This window comes from Lissotriton vulgaris, chromosome 2_1 (genome assembly GCF_964263255.1).
Source record: "Lissotriton vulgaris chromosome 2_1, aLisVul1.2, whole genome shotgun sequence".
NCBI lineage: Eukaryota > Metazoa > Chordata > Amphibia > Caudata > Salamandridae > Lissotriton > Lissotriton vulgaris.
In genome coordinates this window covers 1,407,285,768-1,407,311,290 of record NC_141687.1, presented here as the reverse complement: position 1 = coordinate 1,407,311,290, position 25,523 = coordinate 1,407,285,768, and positions in this window count along the sequence as shown.

Below are 25,523 nucleotides of genomic sequence, written 5' to 3'. Positions count from 1 at the left end.
TTATCTAATGTTACCCTTACTGAAGCAGAAAAACAACTTTTAAGTTTGGGGTTAACATACTGTCCTGCATCTGATTTCAATTATGCAAGAACTCGCATAGATGTCTATAAGTACATAAGAAAACTAAAACTTAAGAAATTCTTCAACATTAAGGAGGGCTCAAATGAAAAAGAGAAAGAAAAAGATAAAGAAAAGGATCATACATGCTCTAATGAAATTGACAATGTACCCCTAGCTCTACCCTCCAGATACACCAAATCTTTGCTAACTTTACATCATTTGGCCTCTGACATTTCTATATCTCCTGATACGAATTCCACTCAGAAGGAATTGAGAGCGGCATCCATTGCACAAGTTGGGGCTAACATCAGCCCTTTTAAGCCTAAGTCAAAATTTAATCCCACCATACCTCGGGACTCAAGTGATATTTTTCAGGATGTGGTGGTTGAGGATCTCAAACAACTACATCACAAGGTGAAACATAAGAAACGTTACAAAAGCAAACATGAGAATAACTATTTTTCACTCATCAAAAAGTTGGGAAATGATCATAACATCATTGTTACTACTGCGGACAAAGGGGGAAATATAGTCATCTGGCCCCAAGAAGCTTATATTGAGGAAGCAAAAAGACAATTAAATGATCCAACTTGTTATTCCAAACCAACCATCAAACATTTTAATGGTGCTAGAGATGTTTTGAAAAAGTTGTTGTATCAATGTAAAAGAGACGGCATGATTTCCTCTCAGGAATTTGATTTTCTCCACATTGAGTTTCCTATATTGCCCAAGCTATATCTACTCCCAAAGATTCATAAGCAGGTAGTACCAGTCCCTGGCCGGCCAATCATCTCGGCCATTGGGGGGGTGGCCGAACATGTCACACAGTACATTGACTATTTCCTCCAGGACTTGGTTAAAGATTTGCCTACTTATGTTAAGGACACCAGCGATTTCATTGCCAAAATTAAAAACATCCCATGGGACAATGACATGTTAATGCTTACATTGGACATTGAGTCACTCTACACGAGCATAGAGCACACATCGGGTCTCAAAGCTCTTAATTTTTTCCTTGGAAAAAGACCCATAAACTGTTATTGTCACAACAAAGTATTAATTGAGTTAACCACCTGGTGCCTTAACAATAATTTCTTTTTGTTTGGGAATGATTTGTTTATACAGAAACGCAGAGTTGCTATGGGGGCCTGTTTTTCCCCCAGCTATGCGTGTTTACACGTAGGCTGGTGGGAGGAGCAGGTCCTCAGGTGGCAACACGCGGTTATTTTTGATGAACATGTTTTGCTTTGGATCCGTTATATTGATGATGTTTTTGTTTTGTGGCGGGGAGATTTTATCAGTGCAGAGAATTTTGTCACCAGTCTCAATCTCAATCAGGAAAACCTTAAGTTTACTAAATCCATCAGTAATTGCGAGGCAGAGTTTTTGGATGTCAAAGTATTTGTACACAACGGACACTTGGCAACCAAACTACACAGGAAAAGCACTGCTGGCAATAGTATTCTTCACGCCAGCAGTGCACATCCCAGGCATGTAGTAGATAACATCCCACTAGGCGAGCTACTTAGGATCAAGAGAATCTGTAGTACAGAAATTGATCTTGATATCTGCACCACGGAGGCCCTTGATCGCTTTAGACAAAGGGGTTACCGTGAATCTATCTTAAAGACAGCTGTGCAGAAATCTAAAAATAGAACTCGTGAGTCCTTGCTCGATCAGACACATAACAACGTGTCAGACAATGTCCCTGATGATAACACCGGGGCACCCAGGTTAATTACCTCCTATAGTAGACAAGCAAGACAAATAAAATCCATTGTGACCAAAAGATGGCCGGTCTTACAAACTGACCAGGTTTTGAAACCTAGATTGCCTGATGGTCCCACCGTGACCTTTCGGAAGGGCCCTTCCCTTAGGTCACATGTTTGCCACGAATTTCCAGAACTTAGGAAAAAACAGGATTGGATGAAATCGCTTTTTGGGTTCAAGCGCTGCACTTCTTGCAGGGCGTGCAAATTTGGCAAGTCAACTACTCAGTACAATACACCTTTCAGTCCTGACCCTATTAACATCAAGGGTCAATTTACTTGCAAGACTGAGTTTGCCATTTACGTCCTGACATGCACATGTGGACTCAGATATGTCGGTAGTACGCGACAACCTGTGCATGTCAGGATTCTCCAGCACCTACGTGCCATCGTCAACAATGATCCATCTTACCCGGTGGCCAGGCATTTTAAGAGCATTCACAAAAATTATTTACAATGCCTGACTTACTTTGTCATCGCCTCAGTGGACAAACCTACCAGGGGCGGTGACAGGGACAAGTTGCTTCGGAGACTTGAGTCCCAATTTATTTTGGAACTAGACAGTAGATTTCCAAATGGGCTCAACACTACAGATGATTTGCATGTCTTTCTAAGAACCCTTTTGGATTATTTTTAGGTTAGTTAGTTTTTTCGGTAGCCGCCTCACACCTCCATGTTTTTTATTTTCCCCATTATATTAGTTTGTTTTCTTAAAATGATTGTGTTACTTTCACTACCTTTCCCTTAATAAGTGGCTTCATAGCTGTTGCCATATATGTCTCTCTCACTTTTTAGTTTTTTGGTGAAAGTAAAGTTTTTTCATTCACATGTTTTGGACACAGCCACGTGGTACTATTTGTGAATGTCTGTTTTCTGCCCAACTATATTGATAATATGGATTAACATTGCTTCTTCCCAATAGAATTAATTTCTTTTGGAGTTAACAAATTTGGCCATTTGCATTTTAAATACCCATGCTTTTCAGTGCCGTATTATATTGAATACATCCATGACCTTGCCATTTTGGATTCTATCCTACTGTTTACATTTTTTGCGTAATTTGCACTGATGGCACTTGTCACTTTATATATGTCCATATTGCATTTGCACTTTATGGAAACATTTATGCACTTTATCGCATATTTTGCACATTGACAAGGTTGGTTTACACAAATTGTATTGTATTCAATTGAACCCTTAATATGGCTTTATAAACTGTATTTTTCTGCATTATATGCATTTATTTACTGTATAAAAATTATTGCATGACTGTTATATTTCAAGTTGGCCTTACATTATATTTCCATAGAAGCAACAGATTAATTACCCGATTTGTTTACTAAAATGGATTTTAGCCACTTCCAATATAGTTAAAAATAACTTTTTAAATATAACCTTTGAAATTGTTTGGAAAACAGACTTCCCAGTACTTATTTTGGAGTATGTCCTTCATCTCTATGAACACATGGTGCTATGTATGAGAAAAAAAACAGAAAATAGAGAAAAAAACGCTAATTGAAAAAAGCTGTGAAGCACTGGCTATTTAACTGTGAAAGTTTTACTTACTGACTGTCTTTGAGCAAGGGCGGATGCCCGAAACGCGTCAGATTTTGTTGGACTCAGCTTGTTAATAAACGTTGTGCCTTCAATCACGTTGGATTCGTGTGGTTTTCCTGGGTCGTTTTGACGGAGCTTTGGAAACTGCTGTTGATTTATATATATATATTTATGAGAAAAGCAAAGCGCTCCAGCACTAGTGGGAGAGCTCACCACGGCATTCACACCATCCGGTTTAATTTTAGCACCCAAGTGACTTCATCTCCTCCCTTCATACATTGTAGAAGTCCGACGCATTTCGGGGCTAGAAACGCCCCTTCTTCATGGACAAAAACATCAGCATTACACCTTGTTCACCTTACGTGCTTCAAATGTATTTTATTTGAAACAGAAACGCCCTAAGTGGGCGTGGTTGCTGAAAGGACGAGTCGCCAGGCACGCTGGTTACTGCAGTCTTTTGAAGGTGAATAATTAATGTTCCTTGAGTAGGCAGTGTGATCTGATGCGTGGCATTAAGTCATTTTGTTTAAAACCTTGAGTAGGTGTGAGGAGGGTGGGTTCCGAAGTCACACATTTGCAATGAATGTCGCGCTGGTAATGGAGATGAGGTCACCTCACCTCAGCCTTCACTGGCGCAGCATTCCTGAACGCTCAGTGGAGTGGAGCCTCTCCCCACCACAGGAACCGACCGTGTGACAAATGAGAAAAGCAAAGCGCTTCAGCGCTAGTGGGAGAGCTCACCACGGCATTCACACCATCCGGTTTAATTTTAGCACCCAAGTGACTTCATCTCCTCCCTCCATACATTGTAGAAGTCCGACGCGTTTCGGGGCTAGAAACGCCCCTTCTTCATGGACAAAAACATCAGCATTACACCTTGTTCACCTTACGTGCTTCAAATGCATTTTATTTGAAACAGAAACGCCCTAAGTGGGCGTGGTTGCTGAAAGGACGAGTCACCAGGCACGCTGGTTACTGCAGTCTTTTGAAGGTGAATAATTAATGTTCCTTGAGTAGGCGGTGTGAGCTGGAGCGCTTTGCTTTTCTCATATATATATATATATATATATATATATATATATATATATATATATATATATATATATCCAACACAACCTCCCTCCAAAGAGAAAGACGAGACCACAGCAGGGGAACCGTTTGGAGCCAGCTTTTATTAAGGAACACCTCCTACAGACAAATTCATTTCGGCATCATCACAACCTTCTTCAGCGTCTGGGGTATTCTGCAACAGAGAAGTCGTTCATATGTCGGTATAAATACCCGCCTCCCCCTTGCTGTTGTGTGCTTGCTCCGCCCCTTCCAGGTACCGTCCATCTGCATATGCCTCCCGTTTGGCGCTAAATTGTTATCGCCTACAGGTCCCAGAATGCAGTTCAAAAGTGGGTAGTCATTGCGGGGATAGGAGCAAGTACGGGCTATGATGTAATAAAGTATACCCCAAAGTACGAGTGTCCCAAGATTCAGCAGGCTCCTCTGGTCCCCTAAATCGCAGCGCCCCTCAAGCCAATGGGGTTCTTGTAGCGGGGGCAAAGCGGAAAATCCGCCCGTCCAGAGAGCAGTCGAATGGCTGCTACACCGCACCACATTATCCACGGCTCAGGGGTGGGTCCATGGTAAATCCAGTAACCTGGAGACAACAAAGATTCCGCCGGAGCAGAGACCAGTGAAACCCAGACCATCTTAATGCTGCGGGGGCCTCATAGACGCGACACTGGACATCGCGTTATGAATCCAACACAACCTCCCTCCAAAGAGAAAGACGAGACCACAGCAGGGGAACCGTTTGGATCCAGCTTTTATTAAGGAACACCTCCGTACAGACGAATGCATTTCGGCATCATCACAGCCTTCTTCAGCGTCTGGGGTATTCTGCAACAGAGAAGGCGTTCATATGTCGGTATAAATACCCGCCTCCCCCTTGCTGTTGTGTGCTTGCTCCGCCCCTTCCAGGTACAGTCCATCTGCCTCCCATTTGGCGCTAAATTGTTATCGCCTACAAGTCCCAGAATGCAGTTCAAAAGTGGGTAGGCATTGCGGGGATAGGAGCAAGTACGGGCTAAGATGTAATAAAGTATAACCCAAAGTACGAGTGCCCCAAGATTCAGCAGGCTCCTCTGGTCCCCTAAATCGCAGCGCCCTCAAGCCAATCAAGCCAATGGGGTACTTGTAGCGGGGGCAGAGCGGAAAATCCACCCCGTCCAGAGAGCAGTCGAATGGCTGCTACACTGCACCACATTATCCACGGCTCGAGGGGGGTCCATGGTAAATCCAGTAACCTGGAGACAACAAAGATTTCGCCGCAGCAGAGACCAGTGAAACCCGGACCATCTTGATGCTGCGGGGGCCTCGTAGACGCTACACTGGACATCGCGTTATGAATCCAATACGACCTCCCTCCAAAGAGAAAGACGAGACCACAGCAGGGGAGCCGTTTGGAGCCAGCTTTTATTAAGGAACACCTCCGTACAGACGAATGCATTTCGGCATCATCACAGCCTTCTTCAGTGTCTGGGGTATTCTGCAACAGAGAAGGCGTTCATATGTCGGTATAAATACCCGCCTCCCCCTTGCTGTTGTGTGCTTGCTCTGCTGTTCACTGAAAAAAACATAGGTTTCAGGAACTTTATAGTTAGTTGGACATTTCACTCATACAAAACAATAGATATTCTGGCGTTATAGTTCGTTTAGCTAACTATAACTTGCGCCCCCGCAATGCACTGCTGATGACAACAGATATCATTCATGACATGGTCAGTGACATCATTGATGACATCACTGATGACATCTCAAATGACATCACTGATGACATCATCCAGTGACTGTGTGTTTCCGTAAAGTTTACATTTGTTTTATAAACATGCCAATCTGTATTGAAGAATGAGTGGGTGTATAAGTGTCTGTATGGAGGATTTTGTAGGTACGTGACTGACTGTATAAGTGAGTGATTAAATGTGTCTTTTTGAATGCATGGGTAAGTGACTAAACTGTGTGAAAGTCTGTATCAGTCAGTCTGTTGTTGTGTAAGCTGCTGCATGGGTAGGTGAGTAGCTGAATGAGCGTCTATATGGGTTATTGATTGCTTGCCTGAGTATTTGTATGGCTGCCTGAGTGTGTGTGTGGGTGGGAGGTGTGTGACTCTGTGCATAGATGTGTGAGTGGTTGATTCTCTGCATGACAGACTAGGTGTGTGAGTAACTCTGGATATGTGGCAGTGTGTTAGTGTCTGTGTAGGTGTATGAGTAAATATGATTGTGCTGTATTGATGAGTGACTGTATGGGTGAATGAGTGGATGTGTGTGTAGACCTAGGAATCAGGCTGCGCATATTTAGTAACTGGTATTGATGTGTTTATTTTTTCGAAAATGGTAGTCTGTATTTTAGAGTGGGTGTATCACAGGTTATATTCAGGTGTGAAGAGGTGCATCAGATTTTCATGTGGATGATGTCATCAGTGATATCATTTGAGATGTCATCAGTGATGTCACTGACCATGTCATAAATGATGTAATATGTGACGTCATCAGCAGTGCATTGCGGGGGCGCGAGTTATAGTTAGCTGAACTAACTATAACGCTGGCATTTCGATGGTTTTGTACAAGTGAAATGTCCGACTAACTATAATGTTCCTGAAACTTATGGGTTTTTTTCAGTGAATTTCTATGTCTTTTTAAATGCTAATTTCTAACTATAACGTGCCTGAAACCTATGGTTTTTTCAGTGAATTTCAAAGGTTTTTTTAAATGAAAATTTGGAAGTCTAATGTACCCTTATCCTATTTTTTTTTATTTTCTATACATATATATTATTATACATAAGTCTTTGCACATCCTGCACGATCGCTGCGCGCATTCCGGTAGCCATTTTGAAAAGTCGCGCTGGGGTCGCGACTTTCAACACAAACAAAAGCAATGCAGTGGAATGGATACAGCGGACATTTTTTCTATAATTAATGGAAACCTTAGTTAATCCATTGATGAGAAATCAATCTCAAAGCAACCAATTATCTTAATTCAAGAACACACTCACACTAGGGTATAGATCCGATGTAAGTCATTATACATCCAATTTTATAAATATATATGTTTTTTCAACACGTGGACAATACACATTTATTTACATGGACATACAAAAATATATATATATATATATATATATATATATATATATATATATATATATATATATATATATATATATATATATATATATATATATATATATATATATATATATATATATATATATATATATATATATATATATATATATACACATATACAAGCAATACATTTATATATCTGAAAACAACACAGAATCCTTGGGACCTGAGTACAAGTAGTGCTGCGAAACAACCTTTGAAAAACAAAACAATATAAGATTCGCAGTTCACATTAATCAAGATAAGCCTTGTGTAGACACCTTTCAGGGTATATAGCATTCCACCCTATTACACTATAGGCAGTAGTTACAATATTTTCTTTTCACAAATTAATTCGAATAGAAAAGGGCTTTTTTAATGTCTGGTCGACGTGTTTCAGCCCATTTAGTTTGAGCCTCATCAGGACTGTGGGCAAAAGGAAACCTGTAACAAAAGTACAAATAGACACTTTCTCATGTATACTTCGATATATAACAATTTTTTTAATATTTACAAATGAATGAACGTGGGGGATCACCCACTCTACAGTCTTCCACCTCTGTCAACAATTAAGCAAATCATCGCTGTGGACAACAAGAGAGTCAAAGAAAAACTGTGGGTATGTTTTTTTAAAATAGAGTCACAGTGAACAGTTAGCATGCGCAATCACAGTGTTCCAGAAGGAACCTAGGAAAGCTGTGCTCATTGTGCAGTAGGGTAGTATTGGAATCTCAAATTAAAATAAAATAAAGAAGTAATAGTGCAGAAACTAAATCGTCCCACAAATAAAAGGCTGCTGCAGTCTATGACCAAAAACTATTATGGCCAGATCTGCGAATTATATTGTATCTCCATATATACCTTGCCTGAGAGCCTGTCTCTGCACTTGCCTAGAAACCTCCAACCTCTGCCGGGCTAAATAACGGTAGAATGTAAAATCCACGTCTCTGTGAGAAGACAATCAGATGGTCTAATAAATCACAAATCCATCCCTATTTCGAGTTTATAATAAACCGCCACTAATCCATGTCATTCTAAACCGCTCTATAAAATAAAACTAAATCTTGTACAAGGTAACGCTGTCAAATCTGTGTCTCGCAAAGTTAATGTAGGGCGTCTCATAACAACTAGTGTAAAGCATCATACAGGAAGAAAATGTAGCAAACTCAATCACTTACAAGCAAAAGAGGCGGGGTTGCAGGCGTCAATCTGGGTTCAATCAATATTTGCACATACGCGATGAATCTTCGTAGGCAAATGGTCTACAATAGCAAGGACCCGCATGAGCATTCCATTCTTGAAAGGAAATTCTTGATAAGGTATTTAGTCTTAACTATCGAAGGCAAACTATCGCACGCCTAGAAACGGTTACCTCTAAGTGAACTTCTTTTCACGCTGTATCCCTCTCACTCCAAGTTCAGGATGCCACGCCACTAGTTCCAGGCGTCATTACTTAAGAAGCTCTCTCTCGCGTTAAACACTAAGGACAGACTATGTTTACTTTCTAAGCAGTCTCCTTAATACCTCTACTCTCGATATTATAAAGAAACAGAATGGGCGAGATAAATAAAAAATTAAATCAACTATAAAACATACCCGTGCTTACTATAGCGAGTGAATATTAACCACAATGTTAATAAAAGCTTTGAAAGCAACCGTCAACAAAAAAGGAATTACAGTTTTATCGGGAGTCCAAAGAAATAAACCACTCGTAGTGACCGCTCTCTATTGTCCCGGACTTGGCATAATTTGTAAAGTAGGAAATATCTTAAAATTAATAATAAATAAAAGTTTTCTTTTAAGTGTTTGTCTAAATGTATTAATAAAAGAATTTTTAAAGTATTATTTTCAATATAATTTAGACAAAACTTAAGTTACGAAATGCGCGGGGTATACGCTTAATGTGTGCAACACCTCCCTGTGTGTATTTTTGGGGTCGTGCCATGATCTCGCTGAGATCGCGCCAATGTCGCGACTTTGGTGCATTTTTAAAGTTGAAAAAATTAGTATAGAAAGTTTGAATATTATAGTAGACTGAACAGATTTGCTTATATACTTATTTAAAGTTTATATATATTTTGGTTTATAGTGTATAATGATATATATGATGTTCGCGGGTGCGCGAAGGGTGCGTGACGAGTTCGCGCACCCTACGCGACTTCATGTCAGCAAAAGAAAAAAGGAATCTGATAGGTTGAAATCAATTTCATTGTGAAAGAGGGAGGATTCATCCTTCTGATAATTTACCTTACTTTTTGTATTTGATAGAGAGAAGACCTGTTTCTTGCTCCTCTTTATATTGATATACCTTTTTTGTGTGTTTGTTTACTTTTAATACAACTTTGGCTTCTAGTTTTGCTGAAGTTGATCCACTTGAAGTAGAGTAGGAAGAACATATGGTGCAGCAGAATAAGAAAAGAAAGGAAAGGATTGTTTGGTGCTTTTTTAGTGTACAAGAGGACCTGCGATGAATGCCGCTTCTGCCTCCCGTACCCTAGAAAGGCACAGTACGGTCATACTGCGGTGGGACGCACACTCGCTGACCTCTCATGGCACTGCACCACACTTTGGGGAGGACGCTTTCCATTAGCTGTGTTTTCTGATGACATGTTGCGCCTACCCCGTCCAACAACAGAACTCCCAGGTAAGTTTTATTTTTTATTTATATCCTAACCCCCTCCACCATCTCCCCCCACCACCGTCGCCTACCAGCCACCACTGAACGCAGAGAAGGCTTTTGATAAAGTCTCTTGGACCCTTCTGCAAGCAGTAATGGGAAAATGTGCACAAAAGGATGTGGCCAGATTTGACAAAGAAAAAGTGTACCCCTACCTCAAGGATGGTTACTCTAACAATAGGAATGGTTACTCCTCTGATGAGAGCTCTGACAATGGCAGTCAGAGGGGATCCTCCGGGAGTGATTCCAGTGGCAGTTACCCCCCAAATAATAATCGCAACCAACGCCGCCCCAACTGGAACCAAGGTCAAAACAATGGACCAATGTACCAGGGGCCGCCATAAATGCTACCACCTTGGCAATACCCCTTTTACCCACAGGGACCACCACAATTCTACCCGATGAACCCACCTTTTTTAGGCAGAGGTTGGGGCAGAGGAAGAGAGCGCAAGCGAGGTCAAAAAACTGTACAATGGTAAGACCAGACAACCACACCAACATCAGTGGAAACCAGGAGCACGACCAGGGGAAGGAGAGTCTTGTAGTCAACCTCTCGGACAGGACTCTTACCCCTTTGGAGACAGAGATTCTTGAGAAAGGCCTAGGCTGTGTGCCTACTCCCACTCCTAACAGCTTTAAGGAAATGTGTGAGGTCAAACAATTGTTCAGGAAGGTAAGGTTACGATCCTTCTTTACCGATAGACCCGAGAATGAAAAAACTGACACTGGGTTACGGAACCCTTCCACTTTCACCCCAACTGACTCAATGGTCCCGCCAGAGGTACTAGCTTTTGAAAAGGCAGTCCTAAGGAGTTTGGATCAGAAACCAACAACCAGCAGCTTTAGTAACTTGAGCCTAGCCAAGAGAAATGCTGTCCAATCACTAGGTAACGACATGTCCATCGTTATCAAACAAGCGGACAAAGGGGGAGCCACTGTAATTCAGAACAGCTATGACTATGACATCGAATGTAAAAGTCAGTTAGCTAATACTACCCACTACAGACCCTTGACTGGAGACCCCACTAAAAGGCTTAGTACTACCATCATGAGCCTTATTCTGGAGGGTGAAACAAATTAATGGATCACCAAAAATGAAGCTGCCTTCTTGACAACTACGGATCCAGTCACCCCCTACTTCTACACCCTCCCTAAAATCCACAAGGGAGTAACACCTGTCCCTGGGAGGCCCATTGTGTCAGGCATCGGCTCACTCCTAGAGCCCCTCTCCAAATTCTGTGACTACTTTCTCCAACCAGTTGTTAAAAAGATACCGTCTTTCCTTCAAGACACCAGGGATGTCCTCCGCCTCATTGAGTCCATCGAGGGGAGGGAGGGTGTTGATCTGTTTCTAACATTAGATGTTGAGGCACTTTATACCAACATCCCCCAACAGGCCACCTTGGAAGATGTTGACTCCACCCTCTTACGTGAAGAGTGAGCTTCACCCACCCCAGTCTCCTTCATAATGGCCTGTGCAACCCTGGCTCTAACGGAGAATTTATTTTTTCCAATAAGGGACACAACTCTATCATCAAATCCGTGGTACTTCCATGGGTTCTACATTTGCTCCCAGTTTGGCCTGCATCTATATGGCCACTTTTGAGGAGAATAACATCAGACATATCTCTAACCCCTACAGTGACAACATCAAACTCTGGCGCAGGTATATAGATGACATCCTCGTACTATGGAAGGGTGACCGTACTACCTGCGAGGCCTTCTGTTCCTGGATTAACCAAAAGAATCCTTTCCTCAAGTTCACTGGAACCATTTCAGAGACAACTATCCCATTTCTTGATCTATGCATAAATCTAGATCATTCTGGGCTCAGCACCACTCTATATCGCAAGAGCACTGATAGGAATAGTCTCCTACTTTATGAGAGTCACCATTCTCGGGCCCTGAGGGACAATCTCCCCTTTGGACAGTTCCTCAGGGTCCGTAGGAATTGTACTGCAAGGTCTGATTTTCAAAAAGAAGCTACCCTCCTCCAACATAAACTACAAGACAGAGGGTATCCGACTAGACTCATCCATAATTCCTGCAAACGAGCCTTAAACAACCCTAGGGAGAGTCTCCTTGAATCACACCCGAAAGCTCCAGATGAACACATTACTTGTGTAAACTTGCTTCACCAAGAACTCAGCATACATTTAAAAAACTGAAAAATAAACATTGGGACATAATCAACTCTGTAGACTTAGATATTCCTCGCCCTCGTTTTGCTTTCAAACGCACTGCCAACTTGAAGGATGCATTGATCCACACACGGCCCAGAAAACAGAATCAAAACAACCAGAACACCCTTTGGGGCTTACCCCCGGTTGTGGGTCACTTTCCATGTGGTGGCTGTGTAGTGTGCCCACAAACGGTACAATGCAAGGAAATCACACTGACCGACACTTTTACGTGGCACCTTAGGAGACACACAAACTGTAACAGCACCAAGTGCATCTACATCAGAGGTTATCAAACTTTTTGATGCTGAGACCCCCTTGTAAAACCTTTTTAGGGGTAAGGACCCCCTTCCGACAAAAGTTTCTAGACCTCATCACATCCATCCATCATTCATCCACCCACACTTTCACACATCCATCCTTTCATCCTTCCATCCTTCATCCATCCACCCTTTCATCTTTCCATCCATACATCCATCCTTTACGTATCCACCCTTCCATCATCCACCCATAATTCATCCACCCACCTTTTCACACATCCAACTATCATTCATCCATGCAACCTTTTATCCATCCATCCATCCATTCATCCTCCCATCCATCCTTTATCCATCCACTCTTTCATCCATACATCAATCCACCAACCCTTTCATCCATCCACCCATCATTCATCCCCCACCTTTTCACACATCAATCCATGCATCATTCATCCATGCAACCTTTTATCCATCCATCCATCCTTCATCCGTCCACCTTTTCATCCTTCCACCCTTTCATCCATCCGTCCATCCTTCATCCGTCCACCCTTTCATCCTTACATCCATACATCTATCCTTCATCCATCTATCCATCACCAATCCACCCTTCACCCATCCACCCATCCACCCTTTCATCCATACATACATCCATCCACCCTTTCATCCTTACATCCATACATCCATACTTTACCCATCCACCCTTCCATCCATCCATCCACCCATCATTCATCCACCCACCTTTTCACACATCCATCCATCATTCATCCATGCAACCGTTTATCCATCCATACATCCATCCACCCTTTCATCCTCCCATCCATACATCTATCCATCACCCATCCACCCTTTCATCCATCCACCCACCGTTTCATCCATCCATCCACCCATCATTCATCCCCCCACCTTTTCACACATCCATCCATGCATGCATCATTCATCTATGCAACCTTTTATCCATCCATACATCCATCCTTCATCCATTGACCCTTTCATCCATCCATCCATCATTCATCCCCCCACCTTTTTACACATCCATACATGCATCATTCATCCATGCAACCTTTTATCCATCCATCCATCCATCCTTCATTCCATCCATCCTTCATTCCATCCACCCTTTCATTCTTCCATCCATCCATCCTTTATCCGTCCACCCTTTCATCCATCCATCCATCATCCCCCCACCTTTTCACACATCCATACATGCATCATTCATCCATGCAATCTTTTATCCATCCATACATACATACATCCATCCTTCATTCCATCCACCCTTTCATTCTTCCATCCATCCATCCTTTATCCGTCCACCCTTTCATCCATCCATCCATCCATCATCCCCCCACCTTTTCACACATCCATCATTCATCCATGCAACCTTTTATCCATCCATACATCCACCCTTTCATCCTTCCATCCATTCATCCTTCATCCGTCCACCCTTTCATCCTTACATCCATCCATCTATCCTTCATCCATCCACCCTTTCATCCATCCATTCACCCATCATTCATCCACCCATCTTTTCACACATCCATCCATCCATCATTCATCCATGCAACCTTTTATCCATCCATACATCCTTAATCCATCTACCCTTTCATCCTTTTATCCATCCATACAGCCTTCATCCCTCTACCCTTCCATCCTTTCATCCATCCATCCTTTCATCAATCCATCCACCCTTTCATCCATCCATTCATCATTCATCCACCCACCTTTTCACACATCCATCCATCCTTCATCCTTACATCCATCCATCCACCCATCATTCATCCACCCACCTTTTCTGTCCCTCTCTCATGGGGGGGGGGGGGGTCAGTATCTCTCTGAGTCTTTCTTCTTTCCCAATCATGGGAGGGCATCTCTGTGCCTCCTTGCTGGGGGCGGGGGACGTGTCAAGTGACCCACAGCTCCAGGCGCGCAATATCTATTGACCTCAAAGGGCTACACTACAGCCTGCTCCCCCAGCCCCCCTCTGCCCCCCTCCCCCCATTCCTCTCCTCCCCCAGCTCGAAACGGCTTCAGGGACACACACACAGCCACACCTGAGTACTTGACAGGTCTTTAAAAGACCTATTACTTGTTAATGAGGCTTTGATGTTTTTCACACCTCGGTGTGAATTAGGCCGCCACTGTGAGCACCCTCGATCAGCCCAAGCCAGGAACTGCACTCTGACAGAATCTGCGACCCCTTTCTAAGGACTCCACAACCCCTCTGGGGGTCGTGCCCCACAGATTGAAGACCTCTGATCTACATGCTCACGTGCCCCTGTGGCAAAAACTACATAGGGATGACGATGAGACAAGTTAAACTCAGGATTATGGAGCACATGAGCTCCAGCCGATAGTGTCTCATGGCTGGTATTAGAGTCCCATCCGGCCATCACCAAACAGGCCTTATTTAGGATTGAACAGAGATGGGTCCATCGACTTAAACAGGACCCCATGGGGTTAAATGATGCAGTTCCCTGGGCCTCTTTGACACAGTAGGCTGCATGTACACGGATGGGAGGACACTGACCGTGTTTTATGGAACATACCCCCCCCCCTTCTGTATTTCACAGCAGGAATCCCCATCTCCCAAGCCGACTGCATATTCCACCATGTAGGCTTACTAAATATGAAGAGACGAATTGCCTGCACAACCCCCCTTATGGGAGTCATGATCAGGTACAGACCACCTGTCCCACTGAGATTCAATCAACAATTACTTGCCTTAACGGCACTTGACATTGGGACCCATACTAACGCTGATACACATTCTTTAATACTGACCCTATAGTCACCATTACTCTCTTTGGGTAAAAAACCATCATGAAAAAGCTCCGCTCTGGACACTCAGCTAACGTCCATAACCCACCTTGGCAACATCTGTGGCAGGTTTTCTTTCCCAATATGGCCGCCGCTTTGACCCAGTATCTCCTTTGGCTCAACATCATTGTAGTATTCACAATGGGTGCCTGTGCCGGCGCATGCGCTTTCCCGACGAGTTTAACCACGCCCCCGTCAACACTGTTTGGGCGGACTAGCGATGGTTCATAAACCGGATCCCTTCACCGGGCTCACCACCAGCTGCTCTGTGCCCTAACCAGGCGCTGTTTGTGTGGGTAGGTTACTCGGCCTGGACCGCGCGCCGCCTGAGGTAAGCCAGTGGGGTTCCTGCACTTTGAGTGATGCCGATTATCCTTCTCCTTGGCACTTTCACAGTCTGTGATTAGCTCCGCTTCGGGATACCGACTGTCGGCGGTAATGTGGAAGACAATTGCTTCCGGGATAGCGCGACTTGTATGGGGCTCGTTCGTTCTCCATTAATGGACGACGTTGATTTACTGGCTCGGCACTGCCTCTTCCCCCCTCCCTCCGCAGGGTCTCCCGGCGGGGGCGGGACACGGGCGGTGTGCGGTCTGGTGGGTCGGCGTTTCCTCGTGGGAACGAGTGGCCATGTCTACCGCCTGCTGTCTATTAGGCAATTTCGCTTTTTCACACTGTTTCAAACCTTCGGACCAGTGGAGGGCTGGCTACTTACTTGAGCTGCCACTGATAAACCAATTGGGTTTCCCCTGTACGGTCTGACATACACCCGCCAAGAGTTGTCTCTGGTTTTATAAAAACTGCCCCGTGCACGGCATATATCTCTCTCTCCCACAGGTACCATACCCTTCTGCCGGTCCCACGGGAGCAGTCTGCGAGGCACCTTAGGGAAGTTCCTAGGGAACTCTCCCCTAATTTGTGTCTCTCAGCCCCTTCATTTCGCTACGTTTTTTATGTTAAGAACATGTACATTCTCAATTGAGATTGCCTTCGCATAACTATGGTTGGTTTATTCTCAGCCTGGTTTTGCCTTTTTAACTTTTCTGTGTGTGTGTATAACATAGAGCAATAGTGATCTAGGTTTCAACAGAGCCTTGTACTTATCATTACCTTCTGTGGCTTGTTTTTTGTCTCCTCTAGGTCGCTTACATATAGCAGGACCAATTGGCCTGCCCATCCACAGACCTATTTAATAAGGTTGTAATTTATTATTGTTCACTGTGTAGTACTTAACACCCTGGTCCTGAAGAATTGCCTTTAAGGCAAGAAACATGTTGACCTGACCTGAGGGTAGTAGATATTCTGCTCTGAAATCTCTAGGCTTATATCTCCCCTCCCACCCCCTTTTAACCAAGGGGAGTCAACCACGCTAATTAATTGTTTTGTGGACTGACCCACCCTTTTTTATTTCACACTCACCTCACAACTACACTTTCCCTGCCCTCTCACACGCATGCACCATATGGCTGGAACAAAAGATCTCCGATAAAGAGCCCCGGTTTCGGGAGCCCGTCAGACATTGCAGCGCCAGTCTGACGAGGAGCAGAACCCATATGATGAAGCATGACACCTAGTTTACTGGGTGTGTGAGGGTTTTAGTTCCAACAAGGGAATTTCCCCCCTTTTTCCCTTTTTGCTCTCTACTGCACTCACACGGCCTATGTCTTTTCTTTCCTGGGGAACTTTGTATCCTCTTTTGTGCTACTAGTTGTTTGGACTTGTACAGTGGACCCCACTTAACAAAGTCCATTTTGGTTCCTCCTTTTTGTTAAAAAAAAATGTGCACTTGGCCAAGCTTATAAGTATATGATTATGTCTTTATATTTTCACCCATCAGTGTACATTGGAGTTAATGTGGACATTTCAAAGAAATTCATCTTAGCACAAAGAACAAGGCAAGGTTATCCCTTGACCTCACTACTTTTAATTCATGCCATTGAGCTATGGCTACACCGCACACGCTCCTATACCCAGATCAAAGGTATACCATTTGACTCAGGCCCTCAAAAATTGACACCCTACTCTGACATCATTTTAGTATTTATGGAAGAAGATGACCATGCTATTCCGTCAATATTGGACATGCATGACAGATACGCAACAGTTTCAGGCTATTATCCTAATTGTGACCAACCAGAAATTTTTCCACTGAATAATCTGTGCCATCCAATAATTATACGATCAACTGGATTTAAATGGCAATCTCAGCAACTGAAATATTTAGGTATACAATTTAAGCAAAACCTTGCAGATTCAAAACTCCATATTGATAATACCCCAACTAGGAAAATCTAAAATCTCTTGGACACATGGTCGCCTAAATTTATCACATGGTGGGGCAAAGTAGAATGTATTAAAATGAAGATATCTCTTTAGATTAACTTTATTCCAACAATGTTTCTCTTCTTCCTCACAACAAATTTCTATAAGGGAATTGACAAACTAATCTCAGCCTACCTCTGAATTTGCCAAACTTTGTAATTACCAAACAGCCTTTTCACTGACACAAGTTAGCGGTGAGTATTTTCACACACATCTCTGACTCTGCCATGGATGGTTATTGAATCAGACAAAATCAAACCTCTCTCCTTTCTCGATATGTACAGTACACCAAACCAGAATGTGCCTTTTTCGCTAAATATTTTATCTGACATGATCAAAGACATCAAGACCCTAGCCTGCAAATTCCAAAATAACATTTGAGGTTCAGCTACAACATCCCTTTGGCTAAATTGGAATATTCAATTTAATGGGAAACCTATTTTCAGAAAAGCATGGACAGAAAAATTAATAAGAATTATTAAACACATATATAAAGATGGTAGTACCCCAAAGTCTTATGAAATACTGCAATCAAACCATGAATTGCCAAATGGCGACTTTTATAGTGTTCTCAGGGTGAAAAACGACTTTAAGTAAAGTTAGCTCCTCATTCGATGCTGACTGTATTACATACTTGTATAAGGTAGCTGTAAAGAGTCACATGGCAAGCAAACTAACGAAAGACCTCAATGAGAAATGGAGAACACTCTTCTTGTGCTGAATATTAATACTCTGAACAGTTATGGTGCTCCATGTGGTCCAAATGCCTACAACACAAGATGTCACTGCTGCTATACTTGTGCAAATACTGGCCTATTCCCAAAAGTGACTATATTGCACAAACAAGGATTAATTGAGTCCCTTTCAATTTGGAACTGTGATCGTACACAAGCTGACCTAAAACATATGCCTTTTTATTATGTCACTGTGAAGAAACTCTGGTCTGAAATAGAATTAGCACTTATGTATATTTCAATCAAACATCACCCTAATACCATGCGCTATTGCCCTAGGTGCCAGGCACCTAAAATTATCAAATTTACTATCTGATAGTGATCTATCTCTGGTAGACCTACTTTTAAGAACAGGTTTCAAGACAATCCTATGTGAATGGCACCCACCCTAAAGAGACACCCTGAGATGCTGATATCTGACCTATGCTCTATCGCGGGCAATGGCATGTGCATAAATTACCTAATCTTCTTCTCCAGAAGGACAGCCGCCTGACGCAAAACCCTGACACATCTTCTTAACGTTTGCTCTAACAGAAACATCCCGTACAGCACCAAACTCACTGTTGCTCCCTCTTCCACCCTGCGAGCGGACCTCACTATCATCCTCTATAAAAATGGCATAATTCTGATCCAAGCTTCTACCTTTAACCTCAATAAATTTGCAGACCTTTTCACGCTCCTCAGAAACCATGTGCATGACTCGAATAGGGAGTCTAACACCTACTCCAATAACCCTCTGTCCTGCCAGTCCACCAAGCCCGATCATTTGCACACCCCCCAAGGGTCTCTACTACAGTTCTCCCCATCCCCCCTAGCATGCCCACTGACCTCGACCATAGACGATCCCTAGTACCCCCGATTGCTGCCCTCCCAGCACCCCACACCTACGGGGTGACTAGCATGCTCTCACTGACCCCAGATGCAATCCATACTAACCACACTATGACTCCCAACACAGATCACTCTCATCGGTACAGCTTGCCCACTGGCAACCCCAGTAGAACCGCCAGACCTCCTACCTCCTCCCCAAATGCTTTCCATCAAATACGTGAGCTAGGTAATCCAAAGACCTCGGAATCTATTCAAACCAACCTACCTTTCCCTCCACCCCTACTTGCCGCCTTGACTGCTCCTGAACCTCCGCCCCTTTGCCCGCGAGCACCTCAAGCTCCTATTGATCTTGAAACTCTACACTCCAAAGCGACCAAACTAACCCAGAGCATCCATAGCTCCATTCAGGACCTTATGAACCTCCTTCACCTGGCAGAGCTCTCCCTTGCTAACCTCAAATCTCCTCATTCCTCCCCCCACTGATCACTGAGCCTCCCAAGCGTCCACTCCCGCTACCTCTGAGGGATCTCCGCCCGCGTAAACATCCCAGCCAACTCTCAGAGAAGAATTCCCGTGCTCTCGGACTCTCCTACACCTCTACCACCGACACTTCTAACCCTCCTAACCTTACGGGAAATGAAATCCTAGCCATCCTCCAAGACCACAACTCTGCCCTTACCATCCATTGTCTGCAAAGAACGGATGTATGACGTTAGAACGCATACATTGACAACGCATACCTTTACAACGCGTTCGTAACAACGAAAGTTGTTACCACGCATTGCGCTGGGGGGCGCAAAATTGATTAATTTAATTCACTATTCCAACACCAGTCCCCGTGGATAGTAGGGAAGGTGTTGGGATAGTAAATTAAATCATTTACTATCCTTGAGCGCCCCCCAGTGCAATGCATGGTTACAACTTTCGTTGTTACGCCCGCGTTGTAAAGGTATTCCGTGGTAATGCTTGCATTCTAAACGCTGCATACCGCAAAGAACGAGTCTGGGTTACCCCATCAGCACGGTCACCATCAACCCCAACAGGCCACCTACCCTCCATGACAGAAGTGTGATGGAAAGTAACGCCGCGCCGGTAGTCCTGACCATCCAGACCCCGGTCAACTCCCCCGACCCCCCCCCTTATCTGGACTCTTAATCAATTGCCATTCAGCAGTCAAGCATGCCGCTGATATTACTGACCTCATCCTGAACAAAAACCTAGACTTAGCTATACTAAAAAAATCTTGGCTCAACGAATACTCCTCCCCTTGCCGGGACTTATTAGATCCCCCTAACTACAATCTCGCAAGACTAGACAGAGGCTCCCACAAGAAAGGTGGAGGCATTGCCTGCATCTATCGATCCTCCCTCCTTGTCACTGAATTCTTGGCCCACTGCACTGACTCCTGTGATACCTCGCACTCTCAATCTGCAGCAGCTCACTACATCTCTGCAACTTACACATCTTCTACCACCCTCCAGGCTCCAACGACTCCTTCACTGATCACCTCTTGGAAATCATCACAACTAAGATGTCCTCCAAAGCTAAAGAGATTTTCCTGGGTGATTTCAAACTGCACTGGAATTACTCTGAAGACCACCACGTCAAGGCTATCAAAATCCTACTAACTGACCAAGCCCTAACCCAAGCCTGCTCTCAGCCAACTCACTCAAAAAGGGCCATCCTTGACTGGATCATTTCTAAGGAATCCTCAGTCAAGCTCATCTCCATAGATCCATGTGACTGGTCTGATCACCCCTCCATCCCGTCATTTTGCCTGGGATCCGCCAGTCTAAGACTTTGCATCTGGTGATCCCCAAACGCTGGACCAGAGACAGTAAAACCCTTGACCTTATGGAACTGGAGGCTCGCTGAAAGCTTGACCTCCTACCACCTCTGCACATAACTGCAGTCAGAGACCTAAATGAGCATTACTTATCAACTATCTCAACCATTCTGGACGACCTTGCCCCTCTAAAGCTAAAAAGAACACAAGTCAAAGACAGGAATCCCTGGTTCACAGGTTCCCTCAACATGGAGAGGAGGTCCCTACAGCAATGTGAATGAAACTGGAGACAACACCCCTCTGCGACGCATCTTAAACTTCTCCGTCAGACGAGAAACTCTTACAACAAGCACATCCTCAATTCAAAAAAAGAATATTTCAGATCTAAACTGGGCAACGCCAAGAATAGACCCCGTAAACTTTTTGAACTGGTCAAACACCAATCCATCAAACTGGCTAAAACACCGAAAGAATCCCCCAAATGTCTAATTTCGTCAGAGGAATTCTCCTCTTTCTTCACGGATAAAATCACAGCGTTAGGAACTGAACTCAGTACTGCCTCCTACTCACAACCCCCTCCTGACCTGCCCCCTTTCCCCGCTCCACCCCCTATGGCCCTTCCTAAAAACCAAGCCAGTTGGTCTGACTTTGAATATTAAGACGAAGATTCCAGCTCCGAAATCCTATCTACCCTAAAACCAAAACATCACTTTAATGACCCCCTACCCTCCAACTGCCTCACTGCTGCCTCCCAATTCATTGTTCCTTGCTGGACTACAATAATAAACGCCTCTCTCCAACAGGGATCGATTCTGGACCTCTTGAAAGCTGGCCAAGTCTTCCCCATCTTAAAAAAACCAGCACTGGATCCATCCTCCCCCGACAATTTCAGACCCATCTCCAATATCCCGCTACTAGCCAAAGTACTTGAGAAATGCGTACAGCTACAACTAAGTCAGCACATAAGTAACTTCCACCTACTTGATGACTTCCAATCTGGGTTTAGACAGGGTCATAGCACTGAAACCACTATGCTCCACATCGTGGATGATGCCCTCCAAGCCCTAGACCAAGGCAACACCTGCTTGCTAATCCTTTTAGACCTATCCTCCGCCTTCGACACAGTCAATCATGATAAACTTCTTGAACGCCTCAATCTCAGGATGGGTCTGGATGGTGTGGTCCTAGATTAATTCAGGTCCTTCCTCCATAATCGTTCACAGAGATTCCTCATTAACGGCAACCTATCAGCTCCCTCTCTGGTTACGGTTGGAGTCCCCCAAGGATCAACCCTGTCCCCCACCCTCTTTAATCTTTACTTAGAGCCACTCACTGAAGTTCTTTGTACCGCCAACATTTCCTACCACATGTACACGGACGATACACAAATATACATCAATATCTCTTCATTGGAGGAGATCTTCTCCCTGAACGAGACCTTGAAAATGACTGTTTAGTGGCTAGCTGCTAACCAACTAAAACTCAATGCAAACAAAACCGAATTTCTCCTAATTTCCCCTTCTAAAGCCAACCCTGAGATTCAGACATGGATCAAGGCCATCACAGCCCTAAACTGCCCGCCGACCATTGTGGACTCTGCTAAATCTCTGTGCATAATCCTAGACTGTAATTTGAACATGCATGATCACATCAACTCAATGGCTAAAGCAGCTAGATTCCACTTGAGCTATCTTTGGAAGCTGAAACCTTTCATTGAGGATGCTGACCTAAAATGGCAGTGCAAGCACTAGTCATCTCTACACTGGAATATGGTTGCTCCACCCTCACTGGTCTACCCAAGATCTCACTTGCACCGTTAAAAGCTTGCCTCAACGCGGCTTCCAGACTATTTACTGACACCAGGAAATTCAACTACATCTCTCCACATTTGAAAGCACTGAACTGGCTCCCCATTGAGGCCAGAATTAAGCTGAAACTGGCTTGCATCACACATAAGGCTCATAACTCAAACTCCCCTGCTTATCTGGCAAAAAAACTAGTGATATCTGGAGGAAGCAGGGACTCCCAGTCCACCAGAAACCTCTTACTCCAACCCGCCTTCTTCCAGAAAAAAAGAACCTATAATAGGGCATTCACTGGGGCAGCCCCTAGAATCTGGAACTCCTTCCCACCTAACATCAGAAGAATCCCCTCTCTTGCACTTTTCAAGAAGGAGGCCAAAACCATCCTCATGGGTAAATTCCTCGTCTAATGGCTGACATGCCTGACCATAAGTCTGATGTTTCTCACATTAGTGCTTCTCCGTTAGACCACCAACTCTCCGCAGAGAATTTTCGGGTCCCTTATTTTTACTTTTACTGTTTACTATTTTATTCCTATTATTTGCCAACTTTAAATATGATTGTAATAATATTGTATATCACCAGTATCCCCATGTTCTCTACACCACGCCCCATAGACATATATATGCAAAAGGTCAATCCTCCTTATGATCCTAATACAATCTAACACTATCAGTTACAAGCCCTTCTGATATGCTTGAATACCTTTTCTTATTACGCAATCTTATATTATTGGTTAGGATCACTTTATTCCACTCCTTGCTGTATTCTTTTATCCCTTATTTTCAATTATACAAAATTTTAACTTTTAATTTGTATTATTTTACATAATAGCTTGAGAAATACCATGAGAGGAAGAACTATCACTCTGAAGTTGATAAATTCTCCCTCTACTTCAGCCTTTAGGGGGAGGTCTTCGCAGCCCACAAACAACATGCTATAAATTACCCAGGCTAAAGTTGCCTCGCAGAACATTCCTGTACTATTCGTAGGCTCCATCAATCCAACAAATAACTTTAAAAAAGTGATGCAACTGAAAGAGTAGCAGTGGTTTCCTAAAGTTGAATTACCAGACTGGAATGAATTCATTGAAAAAATAGATGTCTGCATATTCCAGGAAACCTGGAGCATACAGCTTGCGGTTAGGGGCGGCTATATACCAACTCCTGGATTCCAGCCAAAGCAAATTCCTATAGCCGGCATATGGAGGGCTGCTGATATAGTCTAGAACTTCACTCAACTGCACAACACGGAGTTTGGAAATTGATTTTCTTGATATCCTTGGAATTCATCTAACGATAAATAGGGGTCTCAATGTTGACATCTACAACGTTTATGCTAGAGGGGCAGAGGGTAGTAAATCATCAGAAACGTCCCATACATTAGAGAGATATTGGGAGAAGAAAAATGTGCCACACTGCCTGTGGATTTTAATACCACATTTACACCCCTGAACCAGATGACACTGACTTAAACTCAGAAGAAGAGGAGAGATGGGGAATACCCCAACCTGATTTAGCACCCATAAAAACCACGGACCCAAGCCCAATCCAATTGAAGGCCCTGTTGTTAGAACATGGGCTCAGGGCAACAAATGGCAGAACAAAATCAGACAGTGGAGGAACCTTTACATACAATTAAGCAAAAGACAAGAATCACATTGATGACATTCTGATCGATATTAGACTATAGCACAAAGTGAGGGACATGATAGTCATGGCAAGGATTGAGAGTGACCACACCCCCCTTTGCCTTTATATGTCATCATTATGGGAAAAATGCCCACTGACCTTATTTTGCAAACCTTAGCTAGGGATGTCCAGTCACCCAACAATAAGTGTGCACTCAATGGCACCAAAAAGCCGCATGGCCTGACAATCTTATTGACTAAACACACAAACATAATGGGGGCTACATATATCTACTCATGCTTCATTGATCGTACAGCCTTGAACTCCTAAGCTTCTATCCCCCAAACCATGAGTAATCCCCGTAATAAGAACAACTGGTTTAATAAAGAATGTAGGCACACCAGAAGGTAGGTAGGTTGGATATTAGATATAAAAACATAGGGCACATAAAAGATATAAGGAAGGCAGATAAACAAGCACAAGAGAAAGCAAAGAGGGATTGGCATGAGAATAGATGGTGTGATTTACTTAAATCGGGCACTGACAAAGATCCCTGTAAACTTTGGAGCTTGATTGCATGGGGGGGGGGGGGCTAGAGGGCCTACAGCACAACTTGCAAACCATATCCCATCACTTGATTGGTTCAACCACTATAAAGCTCTATACCTTGATGACTCCAAAGCCCACGACTGCGATGCCCTACTAATGCACGACACATTTAAACAGGATAAACAGGATAACATTTTATTTGACCTAAGTGACATTAAAATTGCCCTAGATGCCAACTCACGCAGTAAAGCACCTGGACGCGATGGCATACCTGCAGATATTTACATCAATGACAGGAGAAATGAGTCCAAATACATACTAGCATTGAACAATGCAATTGTAAGGGGAGCACCCATTCAGAGCGCTTGGAAAGGAGCAAAGGTTGTACCAATTTA